This window comes from Myotis yumanensis, unplaced genomic scaffold (genome assembly GCF_028538775.1).
Source record: "Myotis yumanensis isolate MYYU_CA2020_CCGP unplaced genomic scaffold, mMyoYum1.0.hap1 SCAF_1, whole genome shotgun sequence".
Lineage (NCBI taxonomy): Eukaryota > Metazoa > Chordata > Mammalia > Chiroptera > Vespertilionidae > Myotis > Myotis yumanensis.
The window spans coordinates 178,044,604-178,070,364 of NW_027223752.1; the positions used below are offsets into that span (position 1 = coordinate 178,044,604).

The following is a 25,761-nucleotide window of genomic DNA, read 5'->3' on the forward strand; positions in this document are numbered from 1 at the left end:
GCGCCCCAACCCCCTGATCGGCCCTGCTCTGTGCGTGACAGGGGATGGCGCCGCAACCTCCCCATTGACCCTGCCTTGAGTGTAACAGGGGGCGGTGCCCCAACCCCCCAATCAGTCTATCCTGAGCATGACTGATAGTGGCATTGCAACCTTCTGATCCGCCCTGCTCTGTGCATGACGGGGCGGTGCCCCAACTCCCCAATCGGCCCTGCTCTGAGCCTGACCAGGGGCTGCATCTAGGGATTGGGCCTGCCTTCTGCCACCCGGGAGCAGGCCTAAGCCAGCAGGTCGTTATCTCCCGAGGGGTCCCAGACTGTGAGAGGGCACAGGCCGGGCTGAGGGACCCCCCCCCCCAGTGCACAAATTTTTGTGCACCGGGCCTCTAGTAGTTATATAAAAGCCTAATATGCAAAGTGTCCCCTCAGGAGTTTGACTGACCGGAGTTCAATCACTTGCTATGACATGCGCTGGCCACCAGAGGGCAGCATGGAACGAAGAAGGGCCCTGACCAGCAAACAGCATCTGGGGAAGGGAGGACCCAGTGGGCAACCGGCAGCCAGGAAAGTGAGGCCCCAGCTGGCATCTGGAAGCCGCTAAGGATCCTACCCATGCATGAATTTCATGCACTGAGCCTCTAGTCTACACTAATAAAAGAGAAACATGGTAATTAGCGAACGACCGCTACCCTTTTCATTGGCTAATCAGTGAGTATATGCAAATTAACTGACAACCAAGATGGCGGCTGGCAGCCACGCACTGAAGCGAGCAGGGAGGCTTTCTTGCTTCAGTGACTGCGGACTCCAACGTTCCCCGCCTCACTTGCCGGCCTCTCAGCTGCAACTCTAAGCAACTATGTACTATGTTGCAAATAAGAAGCTAAACAAAACCCCAGAAACCAGCCGGACTGAAAGCCAGCCAGACCGCAACATTGTATAGATGTTTTCAGCGGCAAGGCCTCAGAGCTAAAGCTGGCCCAGAATAAAAAAATAAAAAAAAGAAAACAAGGAGCGGTTGGAAGGTTCAGTCACTCGCCAACCAGAAAAAAGCCCTCAGCCCCTCACCCAGACTGGCCAGGCACCCCAGTGGGGACCCCCACCCTGATCCAGGACACCCTTCATGGCAAACCAGCCGGCCCCCACCCATGCACCAGGCCTCTATTCTATACAGTAAAAGGGTAATATGCCTCCCGGCACCGGGATCAGCGTGACAGGTGGCAGCGCCCAAACCCCCTGATCACCCTGCGGCTCTGTGTGTGACAGGGGGCGGAGCCACAACCTCCCTATCTGCCCTGCTCTGTTCGTGACAGGGGAAGGCGCCCCAACACCCTGATCAGCCCTGCTCTGTGCCTGATAGGGGGGAGCTCCCCAATCCCCTGATTGCCCTGTGGCTCTGTGTTTGACAGGGGGGAGCTCCCCAACCCCTGATCGGCCCTGCTCTGTGTGTGACAGGGTACGGCACCCCAACCACCCCCCCACAGGCCCTGCTCTGTGTGTGACAGGGTAGAGCCATAACCTCTCCATTGGCCCTGCCCCGAGTGTGACAATGGCGCCCCAACTCCCCAATTGGCCCTGCTCTGAGCCTGATCAGGGGCTGCACCTAGGGATTGGGCCTGGCCTCTGCCACCTGGGAGCAGGCCTAAGCCAGCAGGTCGTTATCTCCCGAGGGGTCCCAGACTGTGAGAGGGCACAGGCCGGGCTCGGGGACACCGCCCCCCCCCCCCCGAGTGCACAAATTTTTGTGCACTGGGCCTCTAGTATATATATATAAAAGCCTAAGCAACCATCATGGCTGGACGAGGAGTCGCCATGACATGCACTGACCACCAGGGGGCAGACGCTCAACACAGGAGCTGCCTCCTGGTGGTCAGTGCACTCCCAAAGCAAACTTCCCATGGCCGGCCAACCTCCCATGGTACCTCCCTGCAGACTTGGCGAGATGGCTCCAACTGGCCAGGCGATAAATAAATAAAAGAATAAATAAATATTGGGTTTACGTGGAGAAACCATAAATGCTGACAGAAGATGATAACCACTTTAATTTCTGCGTGTGTTTTTTATAGTCCCATAGTATTTTCAAAAATTAGCTGAATTTTAATGCTAATTTATGTATACTTTGACTCATTTAACAGAGTATGAAACCACTAATCATAAAAATATACTCAATTTTCTGCTGTGTCCTCTTCACATGTTTTCTACTGTTGAATATATTAACATGTCAAAGTTACACAAGGCAATACTCTCAGAACTATTGGCATATTTGGACTTTCTCTAAATCCTTCTCTCTCACATTGAGGACATTTGAGGTACTTTATCTAGGCAATGGTTCTCATATTATAGTTCCCAGACCAGCAGTATTATCTTTCCGTTGCAGAAATACAACTTATATGTTGGAAAAGAGAGGGTGTTCACTGTTGCATACAATGAGCTAAAGTCATTATTACCAAGTCTTATATAGTATAATATGAATAGTAGTACAAAGCAAGCTTTGGAATTTAAAATGAAATAGGATCAAAACAGACAACTTAAATAACACAGCTGTCACTATAATTTCTTTTTGGAAGGAGAGTGTTTAGGAGAATGCTTGATTAAGCTATTTGAGAAGGTGAAATCTTAAAGATATATTCAGAAAAATAAAATAAAATATATAGATAAAATAATCTGTATAAAATATGAAGAAATTTAGGTAATGGGATAGGTAATAGAGGAATAGATAATGAGTATGCAGGCTAAGTAACAGAAAGAAATAGTCATATGATCATATACTATAGTCAAATAGAAAATATACTGAAATTACTTTTTGGAATAAGTATACATTGCAATAAGAATAAATTGCTTCATGGCATTTCATCTTTCCAAACTGTAATAAAATCTATTAATATATCAAAATGCCATGTGTCATAGAACTTTATTAAGAAAACTTTTGACCGAAAATGATGGACTGCGAAAATGTAATTATTTTTCTTTCCTCTGAGAGACCTAAACTTTGGTAGTAAAGGTATTTTTAAAGGCTATATGCCATAAAAATGAAGACAACAAGTGGTAGATCATCAGCAAACTAGACCTTTCAACAAATTTCTGTAAGGCAGTTAGAAATGTATTGACTCATGAAGCATGGTGTGGGGAGTTGTAATAAAAATAATATAGAGAGAGATGGATGAGGTAAAGGAAGCAGGAATCTTTCCTAAAATAGTCTTCAGAGGGTTGGGGGGAAGACTTGATGAATCAATAGTAGGCAGTAAAAAGTCTGAAAACAGGATGATTAACTGAAACTATTTCCATCAACTGCATCCCTCCACTCTCCTTAACAGAATTAGTGGTGGTCAGTTCTGACCCTCTGTTTCTAAACAAAGGACTTGTTCTACAAAAATGGTCTGGGGCAAATTGGAGCAGCTAGCATGGATCTTGGTGCTCCTTAATAAAACCCTCTCCACAGTGACCAATTCTAGCTTACTAGAATAGACAAAATAAAGGATAAACATATCAGAGAAAATAAAGAATATAAGTTTACAGAGTTGAAGAATTATAGCATTCAATGACTGTATATCTAAATAATAATTTAAAAACCCAAATAACTAGTCACATTTTTATAGATCTTCAGAGCAGCAAAAATTATTGAGTTGATTGATGTTAAACTTTTTCCATTTGAAACATCTAGGTCATTTATAAAGAAGTGATGGTATGGTTAACATTCATCATAAGTAATGTTTAGTTCTTTGGAACAATAGAAGAATGCCTTCAAAGTTCGGAGAGAAAGTAACTTTCAACCCACACAATTTATACTACACTAAACTATAAATCGAAGACGATAGTAGAATAAAATGATGTTCAGATATGCAAGGACTCAAAATTATATCTCACATGCTTCATTACTTGCCTATTTATCCCAGCAATATAATAACATTGGAAAGCATGTTTAATGAATGAGTAGTTTAATATGAAAATTAAACTCTAATTTCAAGTTTAGATAATAAACAATTTTCCAACTAGTCCCCATTAATTAATGAAAATGAAGAATCAATCTAAACAAAAGCAATTATTCAGAGGTTTAATATGGTTAGTCTATGGATAGAGAGGCAAATATAACATCTTTGAAGAGAAATTCATTAGGTATTTGAATCCCATTTATACATATTTTATAATCAATACATTAGAAGCTGCAATTTGACTGTATACTGCAAAGGGTAAATTTTATAGGTTCTACATTCTGATGAGTTCAATAAGTTGTAGAGAAAACATACTGATTTAGTAATAAAGCAACAATCAAAGCTCATCTACTGATATAAATAAAATGCCAAATGGATTATATTAGAAGACTGACATTCCTCCTGTCCAAACAACTAGGATAATTATTATATTGTACTTAAGGCATCTCAATTTAAAAGATGACACAGAAGTATCAGGTGGTACTGGGAAAAGAATGATTTCTCTCATGGAAAAAAATAATCAAAAGGGATTTGAACTTGACCTCATGGATAAGAAAGATTATTCATAGGGTTCTTTTGAAATTCCTGAGAAACAATACCAAAAGTAATTGATGACAAAGAAGATTTAAGTTGTCATTAAAATTTTAAAAAATATATTTTAATATTATTAATAAAAAGAACTTATGAATCCTCACAAATTATTTGTAAACCAAATCTAGCAGCATATTAATAGGATTGTATACTATGATCATGTAGGAATTATTCAGGCAACACAAGGTGGTACAACATATAAAATCAATCGATGTAGTACACAACATTAATAAAATGAAGGGAAAAATAACAGGATTTTTCTTCAATTGATGCAGCTAAAGCATTTGATAAAAATCTGGAAACTATTCATCATAAAAACCCTTAGAAATCTAAGACTAGAAAAAGAGTTCCTCAACATGATAAAGGACTTTTATGAAAACCTAAGAGATACCATCATATTTGATGACTGAAAACTTTTCCCTTTAGATCAGTGGTTCTCAACCTCCCTAATGCTGCGACCCTTTAATACAGTTCCTCATGTTGTGGTGACCCCCAACCATAAAATATTTTTGTTGCTACTTCATAACTGTAATTTTGCTACTGTTATGAATTGTAATGTAAATATCTGATATGCAGGATGTATTTTCATTGTTACAAATTGAACATAATTAAAGCATAGTGATTAATCAAAAAAACAATATGTAATTATATATGTGTTTTCCAATGGTCTTAGGCGACCCCTGTGAAAGGGTCGTCGCAACCCCCAGACCCACAAGTTGAGAACCGCTGCTTTAGATGAAGTATAGGACAAGGATGCCCCGTTTTGCCACTGTGAGTTAATATTGTACTAGAAGTTCTAGCTAGGGTAATTAGGCAAGAAAGAGAAATAAAATGCATCAAATTGGAAAAAAAGTAAAACTATCTCTATTCACAAATGACATGATATTACATACAAAAAATATAAAGAAACAAAGATTAGAGCTTATAACAAAGTCAGCAAAGTTACAGGGACAAGGTCAAAATACAAAAATGTTTTATTTCTTTTTTTTAACTTTTTATTGATTAAGGTATTACAAATGTGTCTTTATCCCCCCATTGTCCCCTCATCCCCCCAGTCTTGCCCTCACCCTCACCCCCTGTTGTCTGTGTCCATCGCTTATGCTGATATGCATGCATACAAGTCCTTTGGTTGATCTCTCCCCTGTTTTATTTCTATGTATCTGCAATTAACACTCCCAAAAGTAAATTAAGAAAATAATCTCATTTATCAAAGAATGAAAAAAATAAATTTAACCAAAGACGTGCAAGACCTATGCTGTGAAAAATATAATATATTGTAAAAATCAATGAAAGGGGACTTAATAAATGAAAATACATCCCATGTTTATGGATTGGTAGAAGCAGTATTATTGTTAAGATGGAAATACTACCAAAGGCAATCTAGTGGCTCAATCAATCCTTATTAAAATCCCAAAGGCTCTTTTACAAAAACGTAAAAGCTGATACCAAAATCCATATGGAATGTAAGTGACCACAATGCAAAATAATCTTGAAAACAAAGTAGAAGGTTACTACACTTTCTAATTTCAAAACTTACTACAAATCACTGGTAATCAAGACAATGAGATATTGGCATTAGGATAAACATAGGGATCAATAAATACAATTGAGAGTCTAAAGTAAGTCCAAGTGTCTATGATCAACTGACTGTCAATAATGGTATTATGACTATTTGATAAGGCCAAGAATAGTTTCTTTAAAAAAATGGTCCTGGGACAACTGAATATCCACATGCAAGAGAATTAAGTTGGACTCCTACTTCACAACATATAAAAATTAACTTATAATGAATAAGAAATGTACATATAATAGCTGAAACTATAAACTTTTTGAAGAAAACAGGGAAAAATCTGTATAATGACTTGATAATAGTTTCTTAGATATGATACCTAAAACATGAGCAACAAAAGAAAAATAAATGAGTTGGACCATATCAAAATTAAAAATATTTTGCATAACAAAAAACACTCTCAAGAAAATGAAAGAAAAACCACAGAATGAAAATATTTCCAAATCATATATCTGATAAGGTTCTCTTACTCCAACTATATAGAGAACCCTCGCAACTCAAAAACAAAGAGACAAACATTTTAAAAATGGGCAAATGGCTTGAGTTGAAATTTCTCCACATGAAATACACAAGATATCAATCAGAATAAAATGCTCAAAACCATTAGTCATTAGGGAAATGCAAATTCAAACAACATGAAATATAACTGTTCACATTCACTATAATAGTTATAATAAAAATCAAAGCAAAACACATATGTTGGGTTTCAGTGAAGACTGAGGATTCTTAAAAATGAGTCATTCAAAACAATCGATCTTTAAAAGTTTATGTATAGTCATGACTTTTGGCATAAAAATGGATAAGGAGTATCTGGAAAAAATCATTCTACACCTAATGTACAATACCAGTGATGGTAATGTAAAGTGTGGACTCTCAGTGATTATTATGTGTCAATGTAAGTTCACCAATTTTAAGAAATATAGCTCGGCTGGCATGGTTCAGTGGTTAAATGTCAACCAATGAACCAGGAGATCACAGTTCTATTCCTGGTCAGGGCATGTACCCAGGTTTCAGGTTGCAGGCTCTATCCCCAGTAGGGGGTATGCAGGAGGCACCTATCAATTTTTCTCTCATCATGAATGTTTCTCTCTCCCCCTCTCCATTCCTCTCTGAAATCAATAATAAAATATATATAAATATATACCATTTTGGTGAGGGATGTTGATAATGGGAGAGTATGTGTTATATGATAAATCTTTATTATTTTTACTTAATTGTGCTGTAAGCCTAAAATTACTCTTTTAAAAAGACTATTTTTAAAAAAATCACATAATTTAAGACATAACAATATTATAAAATTAAGACAATATTATGATCTACAATGAGCTAACCTTGCAAATGACAAACAACAGACCTAAAAAATCACTTCTGAAGTTTCCTGGGAAAAGAGGAAGTAATTATCTAGAAAAGATTAGAAATCACAAACTACTAATTTTACATTATCAAAGACAGTAGTTTAGGAATGGGAAAACTTGTTGCTAATATTCTGGATTTTATTTGTTACAAATCTCTGAAAATAATATAAGTTTAAAGATAGCCCTTAATCCTATTATTATTAAATAGAGGCCTGGTGCATGGGTTCATGCACATTGAAAGGAAATTAATTAGAAGAAATATTTTAGAGGCCAGGGAGGGACCACAGGAGGGCTCCAGGGCATGTCCAGCCCATCTCGCCCAATCCTGATCAGGCCAATCAGGGCCGGGCTGGGAGGGACCACAGGAGGTTGGCCGTCCAGGGAGGAATTACAGGAGGGACTCCAGCAGCAAGCTAACCTACAGGTTGGAGCGTCTACTCCCTTGTGGTCAGTGCATGTCATAGGGACTGGTTGAATGGTCAAATGGTCAGACACTTAGCATATTAGGCTTTTATCTATCTATAGAAATAGATATAGATATAGATAGACATAGACATAGACATAGACATAGACATAGACATAGACATAAATATATAGATATAGATAAAAAGGCAGCATAATTAATGGCATGATTTATATTTATAAAAAAATCTCAGATAATGCCTTAGTGTAAAGTATCTCTATTTTAAAACAATACAAATGTTTAATCAATTATAAGGTAATGAGGCCTCATTTGGTTATTAATTACTTAAATTATTATGCAAACAAAACATATTGGAGATAAAATTATTTCATAATTATTTATTTGTGAAGATCATAAAATAAAAGTCATAATTGGAAGAAAATGAAAGAGCAAAATGCATTTATAATTTAAAAAGTGAATTTCTTTTGTAAACCATATTTTAATACAAATAATTTCTCCCAGTAGATTTTATTTCAGTTTCTAAAGTATGAAAAAAAATTTCAGGATTCAAGACTTTAAATTTTTTTATTGAATTTATTAGGGTAACATTGGTTAATAAAATTATATAGGTTTCAATTGTACAATTCTATAATGTATCATCTGTATATTGTATTTTGTGTTTAGGGAGGGGTTGTAAAACGGTAAAGATGATTTGAGTTTGGGTGGTGGAAACACAATGCAACATACAGATCATGTATCATAGAAATGTACAAGTGAAACCTATATGAACTTATTTAAGAAGCTGCCATATGACCCCTTTTCCAAGTATCATCTGAAAAACTAGAAAACATTTATTTGAAAATATTTGTGCATCCCTATGTTCTTTCTAGCATTATTCATGATGTTCAAGACATGGAGACAATCAAAGCGTCCTGCAATAGAGGATTCAATAAAGAAGATGTGGTATATATACACAATGGAATACCACTCAGCCATAAGAAAAGATGAAATACTGCCATTTGTGACAACATGGATGAAATTTGAGAATATTATGATAAGTGAAATAAGTCATTCAGTGAAAGCTAATAACCACACGATTTCACACACGTGGGATATAAAACTGAAAATCATAGATATAGACAACAGTACGGTGGTTACCAGAGGTAAGTGGGTGAGGGGTAGTTAAGAGTAAAGGAGGCCAGGAGGAACCCGGCTATGATGATCACCTGAACACTGCCTCCGTGTTATTCCTTCTTCGCCGACTCCATCCACACCTTGGGGAACCCCTGGACCTGCTGGGGCTGGACCCCAACATATGGCGCCTCAAACAGGATTCCCCTAGCTGACCCAGAGGGCACAGCTGACTCCTCCCCAGACACCGCCACCACCATCAAGTGCGGCCCTGATGGACCCTTTGATGCAGCCCTTCAACTCGTTGATGCTTCGGGAAGCCCTTCGCCAATGACGCCGCCTGCTAGCCAGATCAACAAGGACAACCAAACCACCGACTTGGGGACAGCTGAAATCCCTTGACTGAAGAGGCCAGCAACCTTCTACAGGAACAAGGCTCCATGTGCACTCCATCCACTATTTTTATAGCCATGCTCGCTATCATGCTTGTCAGTCTTCTTCCGAGTCTTAAACAACCCAATCCGAGAGGTGGCCGCTGATTTACATGTGCTATCATTTAAAAAATAAAAAAGGGGGAATTTGCCGGAAGCCGGTCCATCCTTGCTGCTTGACACAGTCGCTGCAGGGAAAAAACATCTGCACAGCATGTGTTTCAAGGGCACCTGGTGTATATGGCATACTGTTCTTAATCTGTTTGCTCCCCTTCTTGGCACTATGTGTTTTAACCAAGGTCACCTCTCCAAGAAAGGTCGTTTCCCCTGGTAGGGTTTTCCCCCTGAAGTTAGGGAGGGAATAAAACTCCCTAACTAAGTGCCAGGTGGGTAGTTAATCACTTTAACTATGAACAATCACGCTTAAGCTACATAATCTTTACTCCCTGGAATGGAGATAAGAAACACCCTAACCTTTGGAATAGAAATTGATAGGATTAAAATCAACTGGTATAAATACAGATGTAACAAGACAATAAGACACAGAACTTGGAGTTTCCTGTGGGAGGAGGTGGTGGCGGTTGGGTCTGAAGACTGAGCGGTTTTGCCTCCATTTTCCTGCTTACTTTCTCCTTCCTTTTCACTTCGTCTGTGGAGTGCAGTGATGGGTCGCAAGAGGAAGAAGCAGCTGAAGCCGTGGTGCTGGTATTGTAATAGAGACTTTGATGATGAGAAGATCCTTATACAGCACCAAAAAGCAAAACATTTTAAATGCCATATATGTCATAAGAAGTTGTACAGAGGACCTGGCTTGGCTACACATTGCAGCCAGGTGCATAAAAAGACAATAGATGCTGTACCAAATGCAATACCTGGGAGAACAGACATAGGGTTGGACATATGTGGTATGGAAGGTATTCCAGAAAAAGACATGGATGAAAGGAGACGACTTCTTGAACAGAAAACACAGGAGAGTCAAAAAAGGAAGCAGCAAGATGATTCTGATGAATATGATGATGACGACTCTGCAGCTTCAACTTCATTTCAACCACAGCCTGTTCAACCCCAACAAGGCTATATACCCCCAATGGCACAGCCAGGACTACGACCAGTTCCGGGAGCACCAGGAATACCTCCAGGCATACCTCCATTAATGCTAGGTGTTCCTCCTCTGATGCCAGGAATGCCACCAGTTATGCCAGGCATGCCACCTGGAATTATGCCAATGAGTGGAATGATGCCACCTGGACCAGGAATACCACCTCTAATGCCTGGTATGCCACTAGGTATGCCCCCTCTTGTTCCAAGTCCTGGAATTCCTCCAATGACTCAAGCACAGGCTGTTTCAGCACCAGGTATTCTTAATAGACCACCTGCACCAACAGCAACAGTTCCTGCTCCACAGCCTCCAGTTACTAAGCCTCTTTTCCCCAGTGCCGGACAGGCTCAGGCAACTGTCCAAGGACCTGTTGGTACAGATTTCAAGCCCTTAAGTAGTACCCCTGGAACAATTACAGAACCCCCGAAGCCTACATTCCCTGCTTATACACAGTCTACAGCTTCAACCACTAGTACAACAAATAGCACTGCAGCTAAACCAGCGGCATCAATAACAAGTAAGTCTGCTACTCTTACGACGACCAGTACAACCAGTAAGTTGATCTATCCAGATGAGGATATATCGTTGGAAGAAAGAAGGGCACAGTTACCTAAATATCAACGTAATCTTCCTCTTCCAGGACAGACTCCCATTGGTAATCCACCAGTTGGACCAATTGGAGCTATGATGCCACCACAGCCAGGCATCCCACATCAACAAGGAATGAGACCCCCAATGCCACCTCATGGTCAGTATGGTGGTCATCATCAAGGCATGCCAGGTTACCTTCCTGGTGCTATGCCGCCATATAGGCAGGGACCGCCAATGGTGCCCCCTTATCAAGGTGGGCCTCCTCGACCTCCAATGGGAATGAGACCTCCTGTAATGTCACAAGGTGGCCGTTACTGTTCTCGCTTCATCCAATCTAATAGGTTTGGAGATTAAACCTTTTCTCAACTTGTGCTGTTTATATAGCCAAGCTTCTGTCAACAAGGCTTCATTGTGACTTTAACATTATCTTCCCACATACCAGGAACTATTGGACATTTATTTTACATGGGAAAATTATTTGAAATAATAAAGCAGGAACTTTTCCTGAAGTTGCAATTTAAAAAAAAAAAAGAGTAAAGGAGGCCAAATATATGGTGACTGAAGTTGATTTGACTGTGGGTGTTGGGCACACAATGCAATATATAATCATGTATCATAGATATGTACATTGAAACCTATATGATCTTATTAACCAACTAGTGGACTGGTGCACAAAATTCATGCATGGGGTGGGGGTGTCCCTCAGCCTGGCCTGCACCCTCTCCAATCTGGGACCCCTCGGGGGATGACTGACTGCCGGTTTAGGCCCAATCCCTTTGGGGGCGCCTAAACCGGCAGTCAGACATCCCTCTTGCAATCCGGGACTGATGGCTCCTTACTGCTCACCTGCCTGCCTGCCTGATCGCCTCTAACCACTCTGCCTGTCAGCCTGCTCACCCCCTTTTGCCCCCCTCCGGCCTGCTCATCCCCAACTGCCCCCCCCCCCCTTGCCAGCCTGCTCACCCCCAAATGCCCCCCTGGCCGGCCTGATAATCCCCAACTGCCCTCCCCTCCTGGCCTGATTGCCCCTAACCACCACTGCCTCGGCCACACCACCATAGCTTTGTCTAGAAGGATGCCGGAAGGTCTCCCGGTCTAATTAGCATATTACCCTTTTATTAATATAGATGTCACTCCAATAAATTCAATTTAAAAATAAAAAATGGTTAAATAAAAATGTGCAAACACGCTGTGTAAACACATAGCCATAATTTTTAAAAGTTTTAAAGTATATATTTGCATGAGGTTCTGTAGAGAGTACAGCGACTGCCTCTATAATATAAATTGTTGCTATTAATTTCAGACCTACCTCCCTTTCACATACAAAGTCAAATAAAAATGAACACAATATCTATTTCTGAGGAAACAGTGGACTTTTAAAGCGTAACCAAAGATAAAATACTTGAAAATGTTTTCATTTTATATTTCCATTTTACATTTATATTATTTGGTATCCAGTGAACCAAATCCTTCTAAATTTGGTAGCATCTTAAAAAGAGACCAAGTGGAGGGAAAAGTTATGAAAGTACTATGAAACTTTCTAATAGATATAAATACACTTGGAAAATTGCAGTTTTTCAGCCTTGATTCCATGTCCCAGTCTCATTGCAGGACTTATCATTTCTTAAACATCCAAATCACTTACTATTCTCCACCACAAAACTGAATCTTTGAAGTCTTATATCCTATCAACTTCTTTGAAATAGTTTCAAGATAGCCCCTAAAATTCAAATGTGTTTCTCTCATTTTGTACAGTTTGTGAAGAATATAATTTTAAATAATTTTTCAACAGAACTAATTTAACCAATAGAAATATTGATTACACCAATAATTTTTACAATATAAATAAATCTTTGATAAATGTGTAGTCTATATCAAGCTTCTCATAATATTTTATAGCATCTAAAAAATTAGGTCAGCCCTAACCGGTTTGGCTCAGTGGATAGAGCGTTGGCCTGCAGACTCAAGGGTCCCAGGTTCGACTCCGGTCAAGGGCATGTACCTTTGTTGTGGGCACATCCCCAGTAGGGGGTGTGCAGAAGGCAGCTGATTGATGTTTCTCTCTCATCAATGTTTCTGGCTCTCTATCCCTCTCCCTTCCTCTCTGTAAAAAAATCAATTAAAAAAATTTAAAAAATAATAAATAAATAAAATAAAAAATTAGGTCAGATTTGAACTGAAAAACACAGATATACTTTTTTCAAAAATATTTCCAGATTTATTGTAAAATAAAAATATTATATATATAGTAATCAATGTGATATTTTGATATATGTATAATTTGCAAAATGATTACCTCTATCAAGTCAATTAATATCCATTACCTCATAGAATTACTTTTTTCTGTGTGGTGAAATCACTTAAGATCTAATTCTTCAGCAATGCTAAGTATATATTAGAGTTTTATCTATGTACTAGGGGCCCAGTGCACGAATTCATGCAACTTGAAAGGAACTGTGGGCCACCAGGCTGCGGTAGGCAAAGGGGTAGGTCTCAGCCCATCCTCCACACCCACGTCCAGCCCATCCTGCCACAGCCCCCAGTCCACTGTCTGCCAGCATCCCCACTCCCTCCTCCACCACTGCCATGTGCTGATGGTGCCGGCCCTGCTCGTACCTACTGATGGCGCAGAGCAATTGGGGCCGGTGCCAGCATCCAGGGCAAGCAGGGCTAGTGCCGTCAGCAGGTGTGGGCTGCAAATGCTGCCCCTTTCGCCCCTTAGGAACAGGGGGAAGTGGAGAAGTCCTGAGGGGCAATTGGGGCTGGCAGCCATCACTCATACCCACTAACAGTGCTGATCACTTGGTGCTTGCGCCAGCTGCCTAAGCGGGTGTGAGTGGCAGCTCCAGCAGCAGCAGAGGTGCGAGCAGGGCCAGTGTCGGCAGCAGGTGCAAGCACCCTACAGGACCGCAGCACATGGGAGCAAAGGATTTTCAGTAACTACCAGAGGCTCAAACCAAACACTATGACATGCACTCAACACCATGGGGTGCACATGGAACATGGCGGGCGTTGGCCATTGCTGGATGGTGGAGCAGGTGAGCAGGTGCACCAGACCAAGGCGGGACACCAGTTGCTGTCATGGAGGTGAGCCTCTGGTGGTTACTGAAAATTATTTGCTGCCACGTGCCGCAGTCCCACTGGGCGTTCTCATCTGCTGCTAGTGCCGCCCCCGCTTGCACCTGTTACCAAGCACCAGAGCCACTGCTCACACAGGCTGCTGGTGCCCGGCACAGGCTGCCAGCGCCCGGCACTGGCCCCAAGCACCCCTCAGGGCTTCTCCACCTCCCCCTGATCCTGAGGGGTGATTGGGGCAGCAGCCTCCACTCGTGCTCATTGATAGCATTGGCCCCACTCACACCCACTGCTGGCACCAGCCCCAATAGCTCCACACCATCAGTGGGTGCAAGAGGGGCCAGCGCTGTCAGCAGGTGGGAGCAGCAGCAGTGGAAGCAAGGCTGCCAGCAGACAGGGGACCAGGGGCTGTGGTGGGAGGGGCCAGGCAGGGGCATGGAGGATGGGCCAAGAACCACCTCTGTGCTCACTGCAGCCTCGCAGCCCACAGTTCCTTTCAAGTTGCACATTTCGTGCACTGGGCCCCTAGTTAACTTGACATTAAATCTCCAGAACTTATTCATCCTAAATAACACATTTTGTACTCTTTGCCTCTTTGACTAACTTCTCCCCATTTCTCTCACTCTCCATCCCCTAATAAACACCATTCTAGTATTTGCTTTTATGAGTTGGACTATTTTAGATTCCACATATAAATAAAATCATGCATTATATGTCTTACCATGTCTGGCTTATTTCACTTAGCCTAAAGTTCTCCAGGGTTATCCATGTTGTCACAAATGATAGGGTTTTCTTCTTTTTTTAAAAGGCTGAATACTATGTATGTATGTATGTATGTATGTGTGTGTGTGTATGCATCCATGTGTATCACATTTTCTTTATCCATTCATCCATTGACAGACACATTGATTATTTCCATATCTTGACTATAAGCATCAATGCTGCAATGAACATGAGGGTGCAGGTGTCTCATTGAGATCCTGATTTCATTTCCCTTGGATATCTTGAAGTGAAATTGCTGGATCACCTGGTATTTAGTTCTATTCTTAATATTTTTAAGAATCCCACAACTGTTTTCCATAATGGCTGTACCAAATTATATCCCCAACAACAGTAGAAATAGTTCCCATCATTCAACATCCTCACCAACATTTGTTATATTTTGACTTTTTGATTGTGATTTTATTTGTATTTCTTGACATCAATGATGCTGATAACCCTTTCATTTACCCTCGGCCATTTGGATGTCTTCTTTGGAAAATGTCCACCTGGGTTCTTTGCCCATTTTTTAATCAAACTATTTGTTTTTCTTGTTATTGACATGCACAAACTCAGTAACAAGACTATATTTTCACAGTCATTTCATTATGACATAGAATGTGAGGGAAGATATGTATATACATACACACATATATATATACACACACATACGCAAACTTACAAACACACACAGTGTATGCATTAGGTGTTACAGAAGTGAGAAACAGAATAAAATGCTAAAAGAGTAACAGAATAAGAAATAGTGCTAATTGTCTCAATCTTGACAGTCTTGTTTTTATAATTTGACATATATATCTACACTAATAAAAGAGAAACATGGTAATTAGCATACGACCGCTACCCTTCCCATTGGCTAATCAGCATATCCTTATGCAAATTAACTGTCAGCCAAGATAGCGGCTGGCAGCCATGCATTGAAGCGAGCAGGGAGGCTTGCTTGCTCCAGTGACTGTGGACTCCAACGTTCCCCGCCTGCCGCTGCCGGCCTCTCAGCTGCAACTCTAAGCAACTATGTACTATGTTGCAAATAAGAAGCTAAACAAAACCCCAGAAACTGGCTTTCATTCAGCTGGGCTTCAGCCAGCCGGACCACAACATTGTATTGATGTTTTTAGCAGCAAGGCCTCAGAGCTAAAGCTGGCCCTGAATAAAAAAAAGAAAAGAAAAAAAGGAGAGGTTGGGAGCTTCAGTCACCCGCTTCCAGAAAACAGCCCTCAGCCCCTCATCCAGACTGGCCAGGCACCCCAGTGGGGACCCCCACCCTGATCCAGGACACACTTCAGGGCAAACCAGCCAGCCCCTACCCATGCACCAGGCCTCTATCCTATATAGTAAAAGGGTAATATGCCTCCCGGAACCGGGATCAGCGGAGCAGCGAGGCTCCGGGCACTGGGATCAGCGTGACAGGGGGCAGCGCCCAAACCTCCTGATCAGTCCTGCTCTGTGCCTGATAGGAGGGAGCTCCCCAATTCCCTGATCGCCCTGCGGCTCTGTGTGTGACAGGGGGCGGGGCCACAACCTCTCTATCCGCCCTGCTCTGTTTGTGACAGGGGAAGGCGCCCAACCCCCGGATCAGCCCTGCTCTGTGCCTGATAAGGGGGAGCTCCCCCATCCCCTGATTGCCCTGTGGCTCTGTGTGTGACAGGGGGGAGCTCCCCAACCCCCTGATCGCCCTGCGGCTCTGTGTGTGACAGGGGGCGGGGCTACAACCTCCCTATCTACCCTGCTCTGTTCATGACAGGGGAAGGTGCCCCAACCCCCGGATCAGCCCTGCTCTGTGCCTGATAGGGGGGAGCTCCCCAATCCCCTGATTGCCCTGCAGCTCTTTGTTTGACAGGGTGTGGCGCACCAACTCCCTGATCGGCCCTGCTCTGTGAGTGACAGGGGGCAGCGCCCCAACCCCCTGATTGGCCCTGCTCTTGAGTGACAGGGGGCAGCGCCCCAACCCCCTGATTGGCCCTGCTCTGTGCGTGACAGGGGGTGGCGCCGCAACCTCCCCATCGACCCTTGAGTGTGACAGGGGGCGGTGCCCCAACTCCCCAATCAGCCCTGCTCTGAGCCTGACCAGGGGCTGCACCTAGGGATTGGGCCTGCCCTCTGCCACCCGGGAGCAGGCCTAAGCCAGCAGGTCGTTATCTCCCGAGGGGTCCCAGACTGCGAGAGGGCACAGGCCGGACTGGGCCACCCCCCCCCAGTGCACAAATTTTTGTGCACCGGGCCTCTAGTACATATATAAAAGCCTAAGTGACTGATACAACTGAATGACCGGAGCGACCAGTCGGCCAGTTGCTATGATGTGCACTGACCACCAGGGGACAGACACTCAATGCTGGAGCTGCCCCATGGTGGTCAGTGTGCTTCCATAGTGGGAGTGCTGCTCCACTGGAAGCTGGGCTCATGGTTAGCAAGCACAGCCGTGGTGGCAGATGCAGCGGGACTGGGGTGAGTGGGAGTGGTGCAGCGCCTGGCCCTGGATCAGGCTCTTCCCTGGCCGCCTGCCACTTAGCGCACTGCTACATTCCTCATATCCCATAAGCCTGCAGTTAGAATCTCCAGAGAACAGATGAAGTGCGGATACTTGGAGTAACCAGGATGAGCCTGATATTGCTGCCAGGCTCCTGGAACTCTGTCTCGGGCATCGAGATCAAATCTCATCCCTTACTGATTGCCCTGGAGCTACAGAGGAAGGCAGCAATATAATAGGTGGCGACTGATAATCAGAGTAAAAGTCAAAGATAGATGGATCTGAAGGGTGGGGGTGTGGGCAACAGAGCACCTCTTCCCCACAAGATCCCTAACTTTGTATTGTTCACCTCAGAGAGTCTCTTATCTGACTCTGAGCAGTGGAAAGCATCCAGCACAGCCCAAGGCTTCCACCGGGGACCTCACGGCCAGCAAGGCATGACACTGGCCCCAGAAGGGACATTTGGAAATACTTTTTCAGGAAGCTGCAGGGAGGAGGACAGACACCCCATGCAACTTCCCAGTGGCTCACAGGGACATGGAAGCTCCCCGGGCACACAGGTGGGGGCTCCTGATTTCTTTTCAATGTGCACCAGGCCACTAGTCCTATATAATAAAAGGGAAATATGCAAATTGACCCTAATGGCAGAACAACCAGAATGACCACTGGACCAGTCACTATGAGGCACAATGACCACCTCTCAGTCCCTTTCCCTGGCTGGCAGGCTCCAATCGAATGATGGCCACCCACAGTGGGGGCGGGGCCGGCGACCAGGCAGGAACAGTTGACCTCTTGGTTCCTTCCCCCGGCCATCAGGAACAGATCACCCGATGGAGAACGGGAAACCGGGGATGGGTGGCAGTGGGGGGCGGGGCTGGCTGTGGGCAAGAAGGGAAGATGGCCCTGATTGCAGGGCAGTCCTTGGGACTGTACCCACACATGAATTCTGTGTGCTAGGCCTTTAGTATTACAATGAAAGAAAGTGTAGCAAATATATTCAAATCTAAGTCTCCTCTAATCCTTCATTATTAAAAAAGAACAATAACAAACTAATGAAATTAGGCAATCAAATGTTTATGCCTTTATCAAGCATTTTATATTTATTAATGAACACTGGTTAAAGACGGAAATGTTGGAGTAGGTTGTAAGTAGACACCTAGGCCCACAGATACTGCTAAATGCTATTTATGCTGGGCAAATCTCTGAACTTTGAGCAATGAAATAAAGTGGAGAAAAGTCACAGAGCTTTCGATTCAGACAGATGTAGGTGTGAATCCTTGTCCTGGTTACGTGATCACGAGTATCTCAGTTACTTTTGTGACATCCAGATACTCCACTTAGGTAAAAGGAATGAAAATTAAATACTATTGGAAAATTAAATTCATTTGGAAGTATCTCATAATAGATCTTTAATATATATTGTCTTTCTTTTTGGGAGGAGGAGGGGACAAGGGAGTTAAAGAATTCTTAAGATTCTCAGCAAAATTAAACTAGAATACAGAAATTCATTTTAAATTTGAGATACTATGATTCTGTAAATCCCAGAGTCAAGTAAAAAGTAATTTTTATTTACAGATATTTATTAAACAACCACTATATCAAATATTTTTATACATTAACTTTAACGAATAAAACTTAGATACTGGGTATTTTTAATATAATTTTACAGACAGCAGACTTTAGTAATTTGTCACAGGAAGGGGAAAAGGCAAGATTTTAACCCAGATTTTTAGACTCTAAAATCAGATCTTAAGTAAATAAGAAGCCATCCCAATATTAAGTTGTGCACTTGTAACTACAATGCCCTCAAAATTCTTGAGGACACTTTATCTATAGATGAATGTTGGCATGACTTTTACATACTAATTTGGTCTGTAAATCATATTATACCACACAGCCTCTTCTCACATCACTGCTATTTTGTCAGCTTTATGGTACAAAAAATGTAGTCATATTGATTATAAAATATAAAGATAAAATATAATAAACAACTAGAAAAATTACTTGTTGCTCTTGTTATAAATTATTGATTTTATTTTCTAAGTATAAAGTGCATTGTTTATGAAGGATGAATTGCTGTTCTTAAAATTAAAATCTTAGTGTTACATAAAAGGGACAAAAAAGGGAAAAATGAACATATAAAGAAAAGAGGTAAGGAAGAGGAATGCCCCCAAAAAATGTTTATCAATCTTCATTCAAATCAAATCCTTTTGAGACAAGAAATATGAATAGACAATTCTATTAATTCAATAATAATAATAATAAGTACTACATCATTTTGAAAAAAGCTGTTCTTTAAACCTAATACTCCTGTAGTTAGTTCCTTTAAAGATTAAAGGTTTATACAGAGTAAGTCTTTTATAAGTGTTTTTAATGAGTTTTAAATAAGAAAGATATATTGATCACATTGATGCCATTTTCAAAATTAAGACTAAACAAAACAAATAGGTTCAGCACAATGCCGATGTAGAAGGTAGAATTTGGGGTTTTATTAGTGCCTGGGGGTGGATTTCTTCGGTTCATTGCCGTCACTAGCTGGTGAAATGGAAACATTGCTATACATTGCCAAAGCTGATTTTCAAGAATTAACTGCCTTGAATACTCTGCATTTTGAATAACCATACAAACCTTACTAGAATTTTGTAAATCACAAAATCATTAAAGAACCTTACCACCTTGAAATGAAAAACATCTCTTGCCTGGTATGTCGTTTTGTTCATTTTAGTGTGAAATCAGAAAAATGATCAGACCTTTAGTTCAGTGGCTAATTACCTACTAAAGCTAAATATTGCTTTCCAGTTCTCTGCCACAAATACTTTTCTTTAATTAAGTGACAAAAATCTATCTCAAGTAAATGTTAAACAGGATAATTTACATAAATTCAATAAAGGGAAGAAATTTAGACATATTAAACTGGCGAACATTGGCCCTACATATTTTCTGCAAACTTTGTAGACAGTTTTTATTCCCTTCTGCTTAACTTTTTCTATATGAGAATCTAAATGTGCACAGGAAACTCAATTAGTATATCTATCAGATTATTTCTGAGATGACCAAATTCTCTTAAGTAATCACCTCTCAAAAGCAATATTTGGCTTTAAAACTTTATAAATCAAATATAAGATCACTATAATAACAGATGCACATACTTCAATCATCCTCTTTTTATCCCTTAGATAAGTTTCCATTTTTAATTCCCTGTTGCTGAAATGATTAGCTCAAATAGCTGTAGTTGGTGTGAACCGATGGGCATAGTAAAAGAGATACTGTGCCTCCATGGGTTCTCTTGAGAGACAATACTCTGTGGTCTCATGTTTCTGTCGGTCTTGTAAGCAAAGCATTATTGCCCTTTTCTTCTGGACTATGTTTTCTTTCTTTTTTTTAATATATCTTTATTGTCCAAAGTATTACAGGTGTCCCCATTGATTCCCTCCACCCCGCTCCCCAGGTCTTCCTTGCACTATTGTCTGTTGTCCACTTTTAAAATATGTGTAAATGTGTATAACAAACAATATTGGAAGATAGAAAGAGTGTATCATTCTGGAGCAAAGGGCAGCCATGCTTACCTCTCCAGCACAATAATGTCTCCTATGGGCCAAGGGCAAACATTTTAATGACCATCATAAAAGAATATGTCCTTAAGGTCAGGGTTTCTTTCCTGGAGTGTAAGCCAGTGTGTATAGATATCACCTGGCCCTTTTTGTACCTCCTTGTGGGAACTGGCGCTTAGGAACTAATATAAAAGATGCTGCGAGTCCAAAGAATAAAACTCTGTGTCTCTTTCCCAGGAGTCTCACATCTTCTGCCAGAAGCCATGAAACTGGCAGGCTAAGTTGTAAGCTAGCAAGAAGGATAACACCTCAGACTCTTCACAACTCCTGACAGGCTCCCTAAACAGGGCTAGTACTCTCTGAGTTTCTCATTAGATTTGACACTTCTCGTGAGCTATAGAAAATGGTTGCTGTGATGTAAGGCATAGGATGATTCCTGACCATGAGCTATAATAAACTTGGATTGTGTTGAATTATCAGCCAAGTTAATAATAGGAGCAAGATGCTTTAAAGACAGTATCTCATTTTATTATTTCAATAGTAGGCATTTTGTTTTGTTTTGTTTTGTTTTGTTTTGTGAGGAGGAGGGTGGTCAACAGACAATACACCACCATAGAAATTCATCGTGTAAATAACTTTATCATAGATAATGTCTTGTAAGTTGATAATTATCCATTTGCTATTTCATTCAACAGACCAACTGCAGGACTTATACTGGGTATCCTTGGTAATGTGATACATAACAAATGCATAAGCCTTATTTAGAAATCATTAGAAACAACAGAATATGTGAAAGCTCTTACAGAGACAGGTAATTACCATAATGAACTACTACCCCTCTCTAGTCAGTAATGAGTCACTCTTCATTCTACCTCCTGATTCATAAGACAAATAAGTCACCACCAAAAACAGCAGATTTTATAGGTACAAACATGTTACTTAACAACCAGATAATTACCGAATGCCCACATTTCTAGTCATAAATTAATCTTCTTCAGAATATTCACTAACAGATAAAAAATAACTATATTTTAGTTATAGTTATTTTGTTTAGTGGGAACATCAATCAGTTCTAATTTACTTGCACCAAAATACCCCAGGAGCACAATTAATCAACATCATTGGAAAATGTTTTAGAAATGTTACATAATAAAATACAGCCTTTTAACATTGCCATAACATTCTGAAATATTAAATTCTTACTTACTTTCCTTGTTCTTAATTAAACACACTCTCTGACAACAGTGGATGTTGTAACTCTAATTCTGTAGGAAGAAAAATGTTTAGCCTATTTACAATGACATTATAAGGACACACAAATGATGAGGCTTTTTGATAGTTTATATTATATCTAAAACTACTGTCCTCTTGGACCTGTGCTAGTGAAATTAATGAAATAAAAAACAATGTCACAATTCACTGAAGGTATCCATTGAGTGAGTGAAATCTGTCAAAACAGAGTGTAGAAACTTCCAAAACTAAAAGAAGACCAGTTCCTAAAATGTTACTATCTATAATAATAAAAGCATAATATGCTAATTAGACCGAACGACCTTCCGGACGAAGCAAGCCCATGTCCCTGGTGTCAGAGGGAAGCCAGTGTCAAGCAGCCAGGGGAAGGAAGACCTACCCTTGCACAAATTTAGTGCATTGGGCCTCTAGTCAAATATAACTTTGCTTACATTTTAATTGTATGCACAGGTAGGAGATTCAAATTAATATATGTTGTTTCTTACTCTATACCTGAATAATTCCATTCCTAGATGCCAGTCATACACAAAAATTCTATATATTATTTGCAAAGATTTTACCCACATAAATGTCATTTTAAAAGTCATTTGCTCCAATTTACATTGCATAACCTATGATAAATATTATAAAGAAGGCAATATTATTACGCAACCAGTTTTTACCTTCTATTTGCTTGTGGGTTAAGGAAATTACATTAGTTTGAAAATGACAGTTGCTTTAAAGACATAGTCAGGTTTCTTTACTTCAGGACTTTTGAGAAATCTCAGCATTTCAGTATATTTTTTTAAAGTCTCCTGGTGGGGTGGGAGGAGGGAGAAAGATAGAGATAGAAATAAAGGTAGAGCTGGAGTGAGAGAGAGATGGAGAGGAGACAGAATATGAATCATGTACCTAGATTAAACAATAAATCAAATTGTGCTAAAAGTAACTTTTTTTATATTCACCCAAGAATATGTTTATTGATTTTTTTTTTTAAGAGAGAGACAGAGAGGAGAGAGAGAGAGATGGAGAAAAAAAAGAGACAGAGGGAGAGAGATGCGTTGCCTCCAATGGGGATAAACCCACAAGCTAGGTATGTGCCCTGACATGGGAATAGAACTCACAACATTTTGGTGTACTGGCCGATGCTCCAAACAACAGAGCCACCAATCAATGGGGCTCAAAGTAACTATTTAATTTTGATGTCGTTTTATTTTTAATGTTTGGATGGCTTATACTAACATCTCCTTAGGAACGTGTAAGAAACTATCCCAATTTGATAAAGACACTTGTGTTTATTTTGCACACTTAGTATTAATTCTGTACCCTTAGTAAACTAAAGGCATGTGCTAAACATTTAGAAAGACTTCTGCCTAAAGAAAGGACACCTTATGTTTTGGGGAAAGGCTATTCTAAATGATCAATCTCTGATACAGAATCAATAAAGAATCTCAGAAACAACACAGACGATGGAGTGCTATCTTCTACTAGAAGCTTCCATAATAATATGATTAAGCAACAACAAAGTTGTTCTTATTTCAGAGCTGTGATTATACATGCAAAAATGTGTCCTAAAACCCCATGCAAAGTACTTTAAAACAGTGTTTAAAAAAAGGCTAGGGAGGAGGCCAGGTGAAAAATGTCTTAAATTCTTCAGAATCTCAGAAACAAATGGTTTAGAGAGATGGCATACTTTGCTATATATTTTTTTTCCTCCTGACTATAATGCAATGAGTGTAGCTAGGAAAATATAAACTCATGCAACAGCCTTGCATGGACATATTGATTTTCAAAATCTAGTGCTCTAAGGTTTGCCCATGGAGGGAAGTGTAAGATGAATTTTTTTAAAATATTTAAAAAAGTGATGTACTTTCCATTCAACAAATACATCTTAAATTTTCAAAAATTGTGACAAATTCTTCCATACTCAAGGTAAAATCACCACACTCTCATTTTAGTGTTGCAGTTTAAATAACTTCATGTTAGTGTGATAGTTTCTTAATGCTATTGCAGAAGTGTGCAATAACTGCTAACCGGTAAATATCCAAGTGGTTACCCACAGTTACAGATCACCCCATATTTTTTATATTGCTAATGTAGTATGTACATAATGGATTCAATTCTCTGGTTATATATTGGGGTATTCTTCCTAACAGAATTTTGTCAATTTTTATGGGTTTCATAACAGTTAAAATGCAGAATAGAAATCAGTATTCTAAATTATCTATGAGAAATAATAAATGTTACTGATTTTTTAATCAAATGCGGTATTAGCAGAATTTTACTTTAATTTTTATCACTTTATCTTAATTAAAAATATGATGATTTACAACTTAAAAAATAGTAACAAAGAAAGAAATATTTTAAAAATTCTGGATGGGCATATAGAATTTTCTGAAAATAAAGTTGATACTGAAAAAGAATATTTCACTATCAGAATAAGCTTTTTATTTCTTAACAAAAATAGACCAAAAATTATAAACATCTCAATTTTTAAAAGGGAAAGGGCATTCATAAAACAATAAGTGTAATCCACTGACAAAAGTAAAAATATATAAAATATATCAATTTCACTCAATATATATTAAGATAAACACACTATGATTATATAACACTTCTATTGCATGAATATTAGACTAAGCTATATACAATACAAAAATTATATATTCCTTTTTAATAAATATTTTAAATAAAATATTATATATATGCAAAAAAGAAAAAATACATATTGGAAAGTTTATGATATTTTCACAAAATAAGTACACCTGTATAAGCAAAACCTAGGTAATAAAATAAATTTACCATCAACCTGGAGGCTTTTTTGTACCCCCTTTAGGGTCACTATGCTCCTCCTAGAGTAACCACTATTCTGATGATTAAATAGATTAATTTGCCATTTTAAATTTTTTCAAATAAAAACATAAAATAGTCATTGTTTGGTACTGGCTTCTTTCACTTAGTATGTATATGAGATTCATCAATTTTTGTAGCTGTGATACATTTAATTGTTTGTGGTATTCCATTATAGTAATACTAGAAGCCCGGTGCATGAACATTCGTGCACTGTGGAGGAGGGGGTGTCCCTCAGCCTAGCCTGCACACTCTCATAGTCTGGGAGCCCTCAGGGGATGTCCTACTGATGGCTTAGGCCCACTCACTGCAGAAAGTGGGCCTAAGCCACAGTCTGACCTCCCTGTGCAGGAGGCGACTGGGCCCTGCCCCCATCACCCCTCCACCACTGACACCGCTGATGGCTGTCGCCTCTCCCCTTCCCCCATCGCCCTCCTCTCCTTCTGCACGCTGGCATGCTCCTTGGCTGGCCTGGTGGCACCTCCTCACTGGCCCCGCCTGCTGCCGACTGGTCGTTCCGCTGTTTGGTCGATTTGCATATTACACTTTTATTATATAGGATGCTATAGTAAATGTTATTCTCCAGTTGATGTACTCTTGCGTTGTTATTAGATTTTTGGCTATTGCATAGAGGATTCATAAGAATGTTCTTGTTTTGTTTCTATGAAATATATATTTGACTTTAAAATAGCCAATCAGAACAGAACAGTCAATTTTG

The 25,761-nt window shown here is 40.2% G+C and overlaps 1 protein-coding gene and 1 pseudogene across 3 annotated transcripts in view; one reads left to right on the forward strand and one right to left on the reverse strand.

The window, feature by feature from the left end:
• The window catches only part of GRID2 (glutamate ionotropic receptor delta type subunit 2), a 1,396,175-nt gene that overhangs the window by 855,120 nt on the left and 515,294 nt on the right, over positions 1-25,761 (reverse strand). The gene's annotated exons all lie outside the window — the stretch shown is intronic.
• LOC139006588 (BUB3-interacting and GLEBS motif-containing protein ZNF207 pseudogene) lies at positions 10,061-11,568 on the forward strand (annotated as a pseudogene).